We start from the raw sequence: 12,390 nt of genomic DNA on the forward strand, positions 1-12,390 counted from the left end.
CACAACTATTTCAAATTTAATGACAATATATATCTCCAGATCAGTGGCACCGCTATGGGCACCCGCATGGCCCCACAATATGCCAATATTTTTATGGCTGACCTGGAACAACGCTTCCTCAGCTCCTGTCCACTCACACCCCTTCTCTACCTACGCTACATTGATGACATCTTCATCATCTGGACCCATGGGAAGGAGACTCTAGAAAAATTCCACCATGATTTCAACAGCTTCCACCCCTCCATCAACCTCAGCCTGGACCTATCTACACGGGAGGTCCACTTCCTAGACACCACGGTGCAAATAAGTGGTGGTCACATTAACACCACCCTATACCGAAAACCTACCGACCGCTATGCCTACCTTCATGCCTCCAGCTTCCATCCCGGGCACACCACAAGATCCATTGTCTACAGCCAAGCACTGAGGTACAACCGTATCTGCTCTAACCCCGCAGACAGAGACCAACACTTAGAAAATCTCCACCAAGCATTCTCAAGACTACAGTACCCACATGAGGAAATAAGGAAACAGATCAACAGAGCCAGATGTGTACCCAGAAGCCTCCTACTGCAAGACAAGCCCAAGAAAGAAACCAACAGGACTCCACTGGCCATCACATACAGTCCCCAGCTCAAACCCTCCACCGCATCATCAGGGATCTACAACCCATCCTGGACAATGATCCCACACTTTCACAGGCCTTGGGTGGCAGGCCAGTCCTCGCCCACAGACAACCTGCCAACCTGAAGCATATTCTCACCAGCAACTGCACACCGCACCATAGTAACTCTAGCTCAGGAACCAACCCATGCAACAAACCTCGATGCCAACTCTGCCCACATATCTACACCAGCAACACCATCACAGGACCTAACCAGATCAGCCACACCATCACCGGTTCATTCACCTGCACGTCCACCAATGTAATATATGCCATCATATGCCAGCAATGCCCTCTGCTATGTACATCGGCCAAACTGGACAGTCTCTAAGGAAAAGGATAAATGGACACAAATCAGACATTAGGAATGGCAATATACAAAAACCTGTAGGAGAACACTTCAACCTCCCTGGCCACACAATAGCAGATTTTAAGGTGGCCATCCTCCAGCAAAAAAACTTTAGGACCAGACTCCAGAGAGAAACTGCTGAGCTCCAATTCATTTGCAAATTTAACACCATCAGTTTAGGACTAAACAAAGACTGTGAATGGCTTGCCAATTACAGAACCAGTTTCTCCTCCCTTGGTTTTCACACCTCAGCTGCTGGAACAGGGCCCCATCCTCCCTGATTGATCTAACCTCGTTATCTCTAGCCTGCTTCTTGCTTGCTTATATATACACACCTGCCCCTGGAAATTTCCACTGCTTGCATCCGAAGAAGTGGGTATTCACCCACGAAAGCTCATGCTGCAAAACATCTGTTAGTCTATAAGGTGCCACAGGATTCTTTGCTGCTCCTTCTGTCTGGTGAAAGCACTTATAGAGCATGTGGGCCTCTCCTCAGTGATGATATCAGTACACCCATCACAGAGGGCCCAAAAAAGGTCCTGAAGCAGGCAACAATACAGTTGATACTTTTTTTTTTTAATCAACGTATCCTAAAATTCTTACTTCCCACTTTGTTCACAAATCTTACTCAGTGTTACTGAGAAGACAGTTGCAACCTGCCTCCAACAGCATTTGACTTCTGCCAATATCCTCAACCACTCTAAGCCAGGTTTCAGACCCAGCAAGGAGACAGTGTGGATCACATTGATGGGTAATCTCTTTTGTAGCCAAAAGCATCCATGATGGTGTGACCCAGCTGGCCACAAGGAACTGCTAGCTCATCTGTGGAATATGGTAAGCAAGAGTCAAGAGAAGAGTGCTCATTTCGCTCAGGAGGGCCATGAGTGACAGCTTCCACTCCTCAAGGAAAACATTCACTGGTGGACGTGGAGCCCTACAAGGTAGGGTGATTTCTCTACTCCTATTTCATATTTACATTGCATTACTAAAGACAGAGGGCAGGATTTTGAAGATCTTCTAGAAATCATGACAGCAACTCTGTCAAAAGCATGAGTCCATTTATTGTCAAACAGATGCAATCGCGGAATCTTACTTGACTCCACATTACATTTGGACACCCAGACCAAAACAGTGGCCAGAAATTCCCTTTTCTTCCTCTAATTGGCCAAGAGCTATGCCTGCACCTCACAAAGTTCCAACAACACCAGTTCTGCTACGTCAGGCATGAGCAGCTGCAGTGCTATCTGCTTTGGACTAACGATGCCCCATCTCCTAGGTGGAGCAGGTAGGCATGAACATATTCTACTTGAAATGGCTCCTATTCATTGGTGCATCCAGTTCAGTACTGGGGCCCAATTACAGAAAAGGCCTTCTCATCCTCTACATCACAGGTATAATGCAGCTAATGGTACCCAGAACAAAGTGTGAGTAGGACACAAGGCATTTACAGCAAAGAGTAACTGTTTGCCACAGTAGATGAAGATGATCATATCTTGCTTTTTTTCAGGACTTGACACAAGATTCACAAATTGCAAATGCTGTCACCTATAACTGCACAAGCCCCCAGTGTGCAGTAGAAAGCATAGTCCCAACCAGAATCATGCTCAAACTCAAACGTTGCTGTATATGGTACCTAGGTATTGCACTGATTGACACAATAAAAATACTTTGGGTGAAATCCTGGCCACACTGAAATCAATGAGAGTTTTGGCATTGACATCAGTGAGACCAGGATTTCATTCACAGATGGGACTAGAAGTAGTCCCAAACAGGCAGTAGCATTGATAGCTGCCCCCCACTGCTATCACAGCCCTGTTCCGGAGGAGCCCCTACACAGGGTGAGAAGATTGAATATGATGGTTGAACTAGTACTCCACGGTCTCTACGCTGAGAAAGCAATATCAGAAAGTGTCTAGCTCAGATGTGGGCAAACTACACACAGCGGGACCATCCTTCCTGGCCCACCGCTCCTCCAGCATGGGGAGTGCAGCTGGCTCTGGCCGGGTGTCGTGGCTGCGAGCTCCTGCTGCTGGTAAGGGGGCAGGGAGCGGGGGGCCGGTTGAGTAAGGGAGCAGGAGGTCCTGGGGGGCAGTCAGGGAGGAGGGGGTGGTTGGATGAGGCAAAGGTTCTGGGGCGGGGCAGTCTGGGGATGGGGAACAGGGAGGATTGGGAGTGGGAGTCCCGGGGGGCCTGTCAGGGGGCAAGGATGTGGATAGGGGTCAGGAGGGTAAGCAGGGGGGTGGGATCCCGGGGGGGGGCAGTTAGGGGTGGGGGGTGGTCAGGGGATGAGGAGCAGAGGGTGGTTGGATAGGGTGTGGGAGTCCTGGGGGGACTGTCAGGCGGTGGAGGTGTGGATAGGGGTTGGGGCAGTCAGGGGACTGGGAGCGGGTGGTCAGAGGACAAGAAGCAGGGGGGGTTGGATGGGTTGGAGGTTCTGAGGGGGGCAGTCAAGGAGTGGGAAGTGGGAGGGGCGGATAGGGGGCTTGGGGCAGGCTGTTTGGGGAGGCACAGCCTTCCCTACCCGGCCCTCCGTACAGTTGCACACCCCCGATGTGGCCCTCAGGCCAAAAAGTTTGCGCACCCCGGTGTAGCTCAAAGTTTTACCTGAAGCAGGTTTTAGACAGGGCTGGCTTCAGGCACCAGCCCAGCAAGCAGGTGCTTGGGGTGGCCAATGGAAAGGGGTGGCACATCTGGGTCTTCGGCGGCAATTCAGTGGTGGGTCCCTCAGTCCTTGTCGGAGGGAAGGACCTGCCGCCGAAGACTGAAGCGACGGCGGTAGAGCTGATCACGATCGCGGGGTTTTTTGGGTTTTTTTTTGCTTCTTGGGGCGGCAAAAACCCTAGAGCTGGCCCTGGTTTTAGAAACACTGTTTTTCCTTCTATCAGCAGTGTGTCTGGTGGTGTTAATTGCACCTGCAACTACACAAGTCAGTGGCAGAACTCCCATTGAGTCCAGTCATGTTGGATCAGATCCTTGTGGGATAGTTACCTGGGAGGTGAGATGAATCATTCTGATTGTCTACTTTCCGAGATACCCAAAAAGTGCCAGTTATGATGGTCTTTTTAATGTGGATACTTGCTCACTAGTAACTGGGCTTAGACTACCAAATCATTACATAAACCAGTAAACAGCTCTGGGATGTATAACTTTCAGTCACTATTAACCCTGATAGACTCAGTCTATATACTTGTTTGTTTTTATTAGAAGTAGTGCAAACAGCTTGTGGTTTTTCTCCATATCAAAAGCCCCTGTTTTGAATTACCTGGCTTTGGGGCTTTAAGCTGGACCTTTAACATTGCTGTTTGTATTTAGTTTTACATAACATTGAGCTGTTACTTTGCCCTAAGCTGCGGAAGATACTGTTGTTCTTTCAATTGCTTCTTTTTAGCATCCTGTCCTTGACATAATCCTGAAGGACCCAGCTTGGAAATCTCCTTCTGGCAGAACAAGATCTCTTCATCTTTGAGGTCACGTTCCAGGCTTTTGTTCAGTCACAAGTTCTGTTTGGATTTATCTTCACTGTGTCTACTTGAATATTCAAAAAATCATCAGCTAGTCTAATTTGTTTTTTTTAAAGTCATGTAAAAGACTGATTTGCTTTGACAGGTGGATCAGAAACAGAATTGGAGCTATTTTATCTGGACCTAATTAAACAACCTTCATTACTGGCAGGTATGTGTTTGTGATGACTTAAAATTAGCTTGATTAGAATTAAAACTCAAAATATAAGGCATTGAATAGGTGGGTTGAAAATTATGGTTTAAAAATACATTCTATGTAGAACATTTTAAATGGGGCAACTGCATGTGTAAATTTTAAATCTCTCATCATGCCAAATCCCATTTTGTGTTCTATGCTAATGGCATTTGTCATGGGTATTCATGAGGGTATGGCCAATGCTTATGAGATTGTTCCACGCTAGATCACAATTATGAAACTTTAATAAAACATAGTAACTCTCATTTGTCTGTTAGAAGCACAGAAGTTCTGTCCGAGTTTTGTAGCCTACTTTGAGTGACATTAGCCCCTGTGAGTAGGACCCAAAGTAGGGCTTAAATTGAGACTTAAGTGGTGCATAGGCATGCGCTGACCCTGCACAGGACTGGCTTTCACCCCTTGGGAGTAATTGTGCTCTATGAACGTGAAATTAACTTTTCCAACCTAGGCCTATGACAGCATTTTCCCCTGCCAGTTACTATTACAGCCAATGGTGTAAACGTCTCAGCCCCTCAGTATCACCTGAATAGTGTGTTGGTGCCATGGGGTCTTGTGGTTCTTTCCTGACTATCCCAATTGCCACTCTGTTAGACAAACAAAACCACTGAAAACCAAATACTCGAATAGGTTCTAAAACGTTCCTCTGACCCTGACCATTCACCCAGGCCAAGTAAACTGCTGCATTCCTATATATTAAAAACAATATCCTACCACTGAGATATTAACTTAGCACATAGTGCTGCTAATACTATACATGAATGACCCCGCGTGGTAGTGTAGACAAGCCCTCGGAGTAGGTGCAATTTAAGATACTATGTGAATAGCGTAGCTGAAGTTGACGTACCACAGTAAGTCGACAGCTGACACTCTCTCGTCGACTCCGCTTACTCTTCTCATTCTGGTGGAGTACTAGAGTCGATGGGAGAGAGCTCAGCGGTCAATTTATCACGTCTATACAAGACATGATAAATCGACCCCACACTGGATCGATCGCTGCCCGCTGATCTGGAAGGTAGTGTAGACAAGCCCTGAAAGAAGTTTTGTGCAGGAAGCTTTGGGAGAGGTGCTTCAATGCACTGCTGAAGCAATGCATGGGGTGTGCGTTAAACACAGAACCATAGTTTTAACAGAACACAGGCTTGTTAGGTGGATGCACTATAGCATTGCAGGGGAAATATATTGTGGACTAGCCCAATGGGATAGGGCCACAGGGTTATTCTAGGGAAAATGGGAAAATGGGTACAGTTTTCTAACTAACAATATTGGAGCAAGATTATATCTGTCACAAGTGAAAATACTATATTGATATCTCATTGCTTTATGGACCTACAGTCCTCTGGAGTGTTAAATATCCAGATGATATCCCTGAGAACTGGATTTTGCATTTAGATCTCTGATTTAGCTGACAGAAGTGAAAAATCACATGTAGTCGACAACTATGTATTGACAATGGAGCTCAACTTATTCCACTTATTGTCAACGTTAATTTAAGAATAAAATATCCTCCCCACCCCCGGATCTTCCAACATCAGATGATGGCATACAAACACTTATAGTCCCCTCCTCCCCTCTTAAACCAGGCTTCTTTTGGGACCTCAGCCCTTATGTGTCAAAAGCACATGGATATGGAGCTATTGCATGCCCTTTTGAAGGACCCTAACATACCAACAGACCCTTAGCTAAGCAGTAAGGCTGCTGAGATCCCCTAAAGAGAAAGGACAGGGGATTGTCAGCCTACTTCCAGCAATCCACAGTGCAGCTCTGATGGGAAGAACCAGGCCCATTTATTCATTTTATAATTCAACTTTATAACAGTGTTTGGTGTTTTTCTTTTTAAACAATAACAAGGCATTTATTAATTTATTTTTAATTCACAGCATGTGACTGATTACAAAAGGCCCCAGGGGTGTATCATCTAACACAACAAATTACATTTTTGATTTCAAATGAAAACAAAAAGACCAGCGACAAAACATTGCCCTCCACTCCCAAACCAAATGCCACTGTGTCAGCAAAGGTCTGAGAAGAGATGCATATTACACTGTCCTTGAAAGATAAACAAATTACTGGCTTCCCCCTTGTCCTGGATGGGGTTGGCCAGTCTTTACGCTTGTCTGTATCTGACTTTCCAGCCCAACCAAACCAAATCATCTGGTAGGTCTTTGTAGCACGGTAAAGCCTCTGCCTGGAATTAGGGCAAAAGATATTTATAATATCTAACAAGGCTATCACTACACTGGCCCACCAGCTTCAAACTCGAACAGGATCCAGCTGTTGCCATGACTAGCAGTAATCTCCCTAACTCAAATATCATTTTAAGATATTTCTCTATAAGTAAATCAGAATCTTTTAGCATAAAGAATAATTGCAGTATCAGCAAAATGGGAAGGCAGCATGATCCTGTGGACAGAGCACTGAACTGAGTCAGGAGGCCTGTGTTCTATTCCAAGCTCTGTCACTGGCTTCTTGGATGACCTTGGGCAAGTCACTGCACTTCTGTGCCTCAGTTTCCCTGCCTTTGTAAACCTCTTTGAGATGTACATGGAAAAGTGCTACGTGAACTAGGTGTTGTTATTTTCACATATTGGTATTGTTACAATCTATAAGTCAGTCTTGGCAAAGCCATATGACAGTATTGTGTTGGAAATGCCAGTGTTCTGTACTTTCTATATTGCCTACAAAACATTTTACTGGTTGATTTACTAGCAATGACCTAGGGCAGGCACAAATGTCTGTTTCACAAATCTGCTATGCATTAACAGTTGCATTAATTATATTCCCTTACTAATTGAATAGTGTCTGTGAACCCCATTCAGTAATGACTTATGCACTACAGTACTTATAAGGAATTCCTAGAGAATTCATTTAGGGGAAAAATGTAAATCACTCTGTGTGTGTGTGTGTGTGTGTGTGTGTGTGTGTATATATATATATATACGTATATATATATATGTATATAAACTATATATATATAGTTTCATCCCTTGGATAGTTCTTTTCCCATATGCATTTGGCTAACGGTACCAGGCAATGATCAATGTGCAAGCCATGAAAACAGACAAAACCACTGAAAAAACAGCCCTGTGTCTGATTAAGAAAGAAGAAAAACTTTTCCAATTGATTTAGTGCTTCATAAATTAGCCTAGGGAAGGCTTTAAATTGTGCTCTTATAATGCATACAGGATTCTACTCATCTAATAATTTTGCTATTCGATAAAAAGATGTTTGGAATAGCAACCAAATATGCCATAAAAATACACTATCTGAATTCTGTCAAGAGGATAAATGTGAATGAATGGATTGGAAGTGTCCCCCAAAGTGATTTTTCTCTTATTTACTCTAATATAACTTCTCATTTAAAAATATATTGGGAAATAGTCTAAAAGTGGGAGTTTTAGGGAAATTATTATATACTTTATTTAATTTATTAATAATGTGCCTACTTAGGTGTTAAGAGGGGCTAAAATTCTATTTCAGTTCCCATCCAAAGCAAGTAACCAAACACACACATTAACATATGAAATAATGCTAGCCCGAAAGGAGGTAAGAAGGTATGTTCTAGATAGTGCCAACCAGAGAAATTCTCATAAGATTCCTTCTTCAGGATCCCCAAGTCCATGAGGGGACTCCACCCACTTTTAAGCCAAAGTTAATTCTCTTTATGGCTGCCTAAAGATATCACTATTTTTAAAAGAGCATTTTTTGGAATCTTTTAAAATATAAATGTAATATAAGCAAAGACTTCCTCAGCATTTTCATTCAAACTACAGGAAATTGTAGAGTAATGGCGTTTGGCCAGTATGTGGTCCCAAAGGTTTTTACTTTGGGTATAAAACAAGTTGTTCATCCCCTAACGCCCATGGCAGTGAAAATGCTTATTTACTTAGACAGTACCATAATCACAACAAAGGTAACCCAGCATATGTTGGCCAGAATCCATCTGGTAAATGCCCTAGCCATAGGGTTTCTAGTAAATACAGAAAAATCTATATGTTAACCACTTTTCCCAGTTTAGACATCTTGGGATTCATGGTAGATGCCAAGGCTTTAGTCTTAAACTTTCACTGGTTTAAAAAATAAATCCATATTTTAAACAAAAATAATAAGTGTCAATAATAGATGTTTGCTTCATCTTTCTTGCAGGGTAAAGCTGTTGGGGTCTCTGGTAACACTGCTTCCTGCTTGTGTGCCTGTTCTCTGTTATAGAAGCATTCTAATGTGATTAATGAAGAAAAGAAAAGGGAAAGCAGGAAAGGAGCAAACAGCTGCCTGTCACAAGCAGCGACCTTGTTAGAGCTAATATGGAGGAACTAAAACTTAATACTGTTAGAATCCCATTCCTTTTTTAGACCTGCTTGCTCCAAAGATCCTAGAGATAAGTGTCTCAGTCTGGCTGGGTTCGTTCATATTAAGATTTGTTAAAGGGCCTTCTAAGCATAAACTTTAATGACTGCCTGGAAAGATCTAAACTGCTTACAAAAAACTTAGGGCATCAAGTCCCAGTTTTGTCAGATAGCTGTTCTACAGTGCCCTCTCCCTCCAAACTAGGAGGAACCAAATCAGAGTGGCCATAAGTTAACACTCTGGAACAATCTGAACCATATGGAAGTATTGCCAGAACTGGAAACAGTCTCTAAATGCTCCATACGTTCCAGTGATGAAGAACATGGTAGCCAACATCTCTTCCAGGAACTAAGACTAGAGGGAAGTAGCATTCTTGAATAGGGTGTTATTCCTCAAACTATTCCCAATAGGAAACTCAAGTGCAGGCTCTGTTTGCCAGGCCTCACAATCAGAAAACTCCGAAATGTTTCCTGAGAATCCCATGCATAGCTGCAGCGGGTAGAGATGCAGATTTAATTGTACAGGATTACAGTTTCCCTACTTGTCCCCACCATAGTTTTTAAGGCCAAAAGGGAACATTGTGATTGTCTAGCCTGACCTCCTATATAACATAGGCCATAGAACTTCCCTGAATTAATTCCTGCTTCAAGTACAGTAGTTATGGTTGAATTTTTAGAAAACATCCAAACTTGATTTTAAAATTTCCTTGGTAAGTTTGTCCAGTGCTCCAGAAAGTACTAGCAAAGGTGATAGATGTGCCAACATGGTGCCTCTTGATTTCTACCCCACTTGCCATCCAGAGAGTGATTTCACAGTCTTTTATAGTACAATTCCTGACACATTTCTGCATAGTCCTGGATGAGTTAAGCAGAACAGAGGTGAGACAGAGTCATGTCTGCAGTCAAGGACTCTGATAATAATGTCTGCTGTCTGAAAATACAGGACTTTGGGGAAAATATATTAAATGCCTACCTTTGGTTTATAGTGATATTTTTAGTAGACCTAAAATGTAGCAGCATTTGGGAACATATTTCAGGGCTAAATCTTCAATAACTGACTGTTTAGAAATCAAAGAGGGAAAAATTTAAGTCTACAGCCACTATCAAGCCAAATGCCTTTTTACTGGTCTGTTTTCCTTGGAGTAACTGGAACCAGGAAATTCAGAAGGCTGGCCAGAGAATTCTTCCTAAATAAATTATTTCATGCCTATATTGACACAACCTTCTGAAACGGTAATCTCAGCTGTAAAATTGGCATGTCTCGTAGCTCCTATCCTGGTTTTCTGCCAGAGTATATGAACTAATTCTTCTAGAACTCAATAGACACTGAATGATGAAAAGAGAAAGATCTATGGGCAGAAAAGCAGATGGGTTCATGGTCTGGATGCTTTGGTGCACCAGAGCACAACTCATACTTGGCAAGAGGGGGGGATATACGTGGTTTTATACCACCTTTTTTATCCCTCCCCTCCAATACTCAGAGCTGCTCCAACTTGTGCCAACAGATAATGGCCCTACAGGGCATGCTCCATCAGAAAGGACTACTGAAGTACATCATGCTCTGACCCTATTTTGCCCCAAATGCCCCCACGCCAGGTGAGGAATCCCCTGTTCTGGGAATCTCAGCTGCTGCTTAAAGGCAACTTGAAATCAATTACCTACCTCCCCCGCCTCTTTCTGTAAATGCTGTAGATCCTAGCAAGTCAGTTAGATGCAACACAGTTACATCTTGGATCATATGGACTTGTTTCAGATGGTAAATGTGGTAGTTCCTACAGGTTGAAACATAATGTGGCTGTGTTCTCTCATTTTAAGGACAGCTATTTTTTAAGGGAATAATTGTGCACAACTTCTCAGGGAGAACATGCAAATATGTTCAGCTTATTATTTTACCTTTTCTACCCTAATCCTTTTACTTTGTTCGGGAGAAGATAAGAGTCTACATTTTTTCTTCCCCTATAGTAAGAAGAGAATGTCAAAAAACCCAGGTTTCATTCACAAACTGAAATAAGGATAAAGATTTTTCTTTTTCATAGCACACACAAATAGATATTTGCCAATGAGCAAAATAGGCATGAATCTGCCCATGATTCTGCTCTCCTCCAGTTTTCTGTGTTGTTGGATTCAATCTTTATTTGCATTCTATCAAAGCTTATGTGTTTTTGTTCCTTATACTGTACCTTGATTTCTGGTTTCAGGGGCAAATAGATGTCATAGTGCAAGGCAACTGTGCATGTATTCTCCCTCCATGGTCCAGCAAGGACAACCCATTCTTAGGCTTCTGCAACTGTCTCCTCTCTTGGGCAGACTGCCTGAGGAGAAAAGCAGAGCAGGCCTGCTGAGAGGCTAAACACAGTGTAATTACGCACAGTTATGTTACCACACAGTTCTTTCTAAGCAAGCATATTTATTCCTAAGCAGAAGCATTACAGAGAAAACATTGAAAACAATAAAAGAACCTACACACAGGCTAATAAGCTTACAAGAGATCACTTTATTCCCCCCACCCTCTCCAGTCAGTGCCAGTCCTTCCAACTTTTCCCTAAAGATAGGGGCCCTCACCTTGGACAGAAGGTCCTGCCCACGTGCTGCATCAGAATGAAAGCCCTGAGTCAGTTTAAGATCAGGTTATTCAAAAGACTGTTCTTTGTTTGCTGGTCCCTAGAGAATCCAGTTTGAACCAGTATAGGTTCTGTCCCAGGGGCGGCTCCAGGCCCCAGCACGCCAAGCACGTGCTTGGGGCGGCAAGCCGCGGGGGACGCTCTGCCGGCACCGCAAGGGCGGCAGGCAGGCTGCCTTCGGCGGCTTGCCTGCGGAGGGTCTGCTGGTCCCGCGGCTTTGAAGGACCTTCCGCAGGCATGCCTGTGGGAGGTCCGCCGAAGCCGCGGGACCAGCGGACCCTCCCGCAGGCAAGCCGCCGAAGGCAGCCTGCCTGCCGTGCTTGGGGTGGCAAAATGCCTAGAACTGCCCCTGGTCTGTCCAGATGATAGTGCCTGTCGAGAGCTGTTACAATTTGAATGAACTTGCCTAATCACCCCCCATTCCTCTTAGTTCCTGGAGGACTGTAGTTCCTCTTCCCTCCCACCCCAAAAGAATTACATCCAGTCCCTGGTCCACAGTGATGTATACATTTAATACAGTGAGATTTAACTTCATTCAATAGGATACTGAAGAAAATTGCCATATCTGTCACAGAGGTCAAGAAGTCCAGAAATAGCTGCTTAAAATATAGGTTCCTTAGTCCATATTTACAGATATAAATAAGTGGGCTGGTTTTCAACCCAAACTGACTTCACTAGGAACTCACGGGTAATCAG

General features: G+C 43.8%; 1 long non-coding RNA gene across 1 annotated transcript in view; it reads right to left on the reverse strand.

The window, feature by feature from the left end:
- Positions 1–12,390, reverse strand: part of LOC120370679 — a 31,953-nt gene that overhangs the window by 15,100 nt on the left and 4,463 nt on the right. The window contains exon 2 of the long non-coding RNA XR_005583878.1: positions 11,254–11,385. This is a non-coding gene — a long non-coding RNA (uncharacterized LOC120370679). The remainder of the gene's footprint in view (positions 1–11,253; positions 11,386–12,390) is intronic.

Source organism: Mauremys reevesii, linkage group 8, assembly GCF_016161935.1.
Source record: "Mauremys reevesii isolate NIE-2019 linkage group 8, ASM1616193v1, whole genome shotgun sequence".
Taxonomy (NCBI): domain Eukaryota; kingdom Metazoa; phylum Chordata; order Testudines; family Geoemydidae; genus Mauremys; species Mauremys reevesii.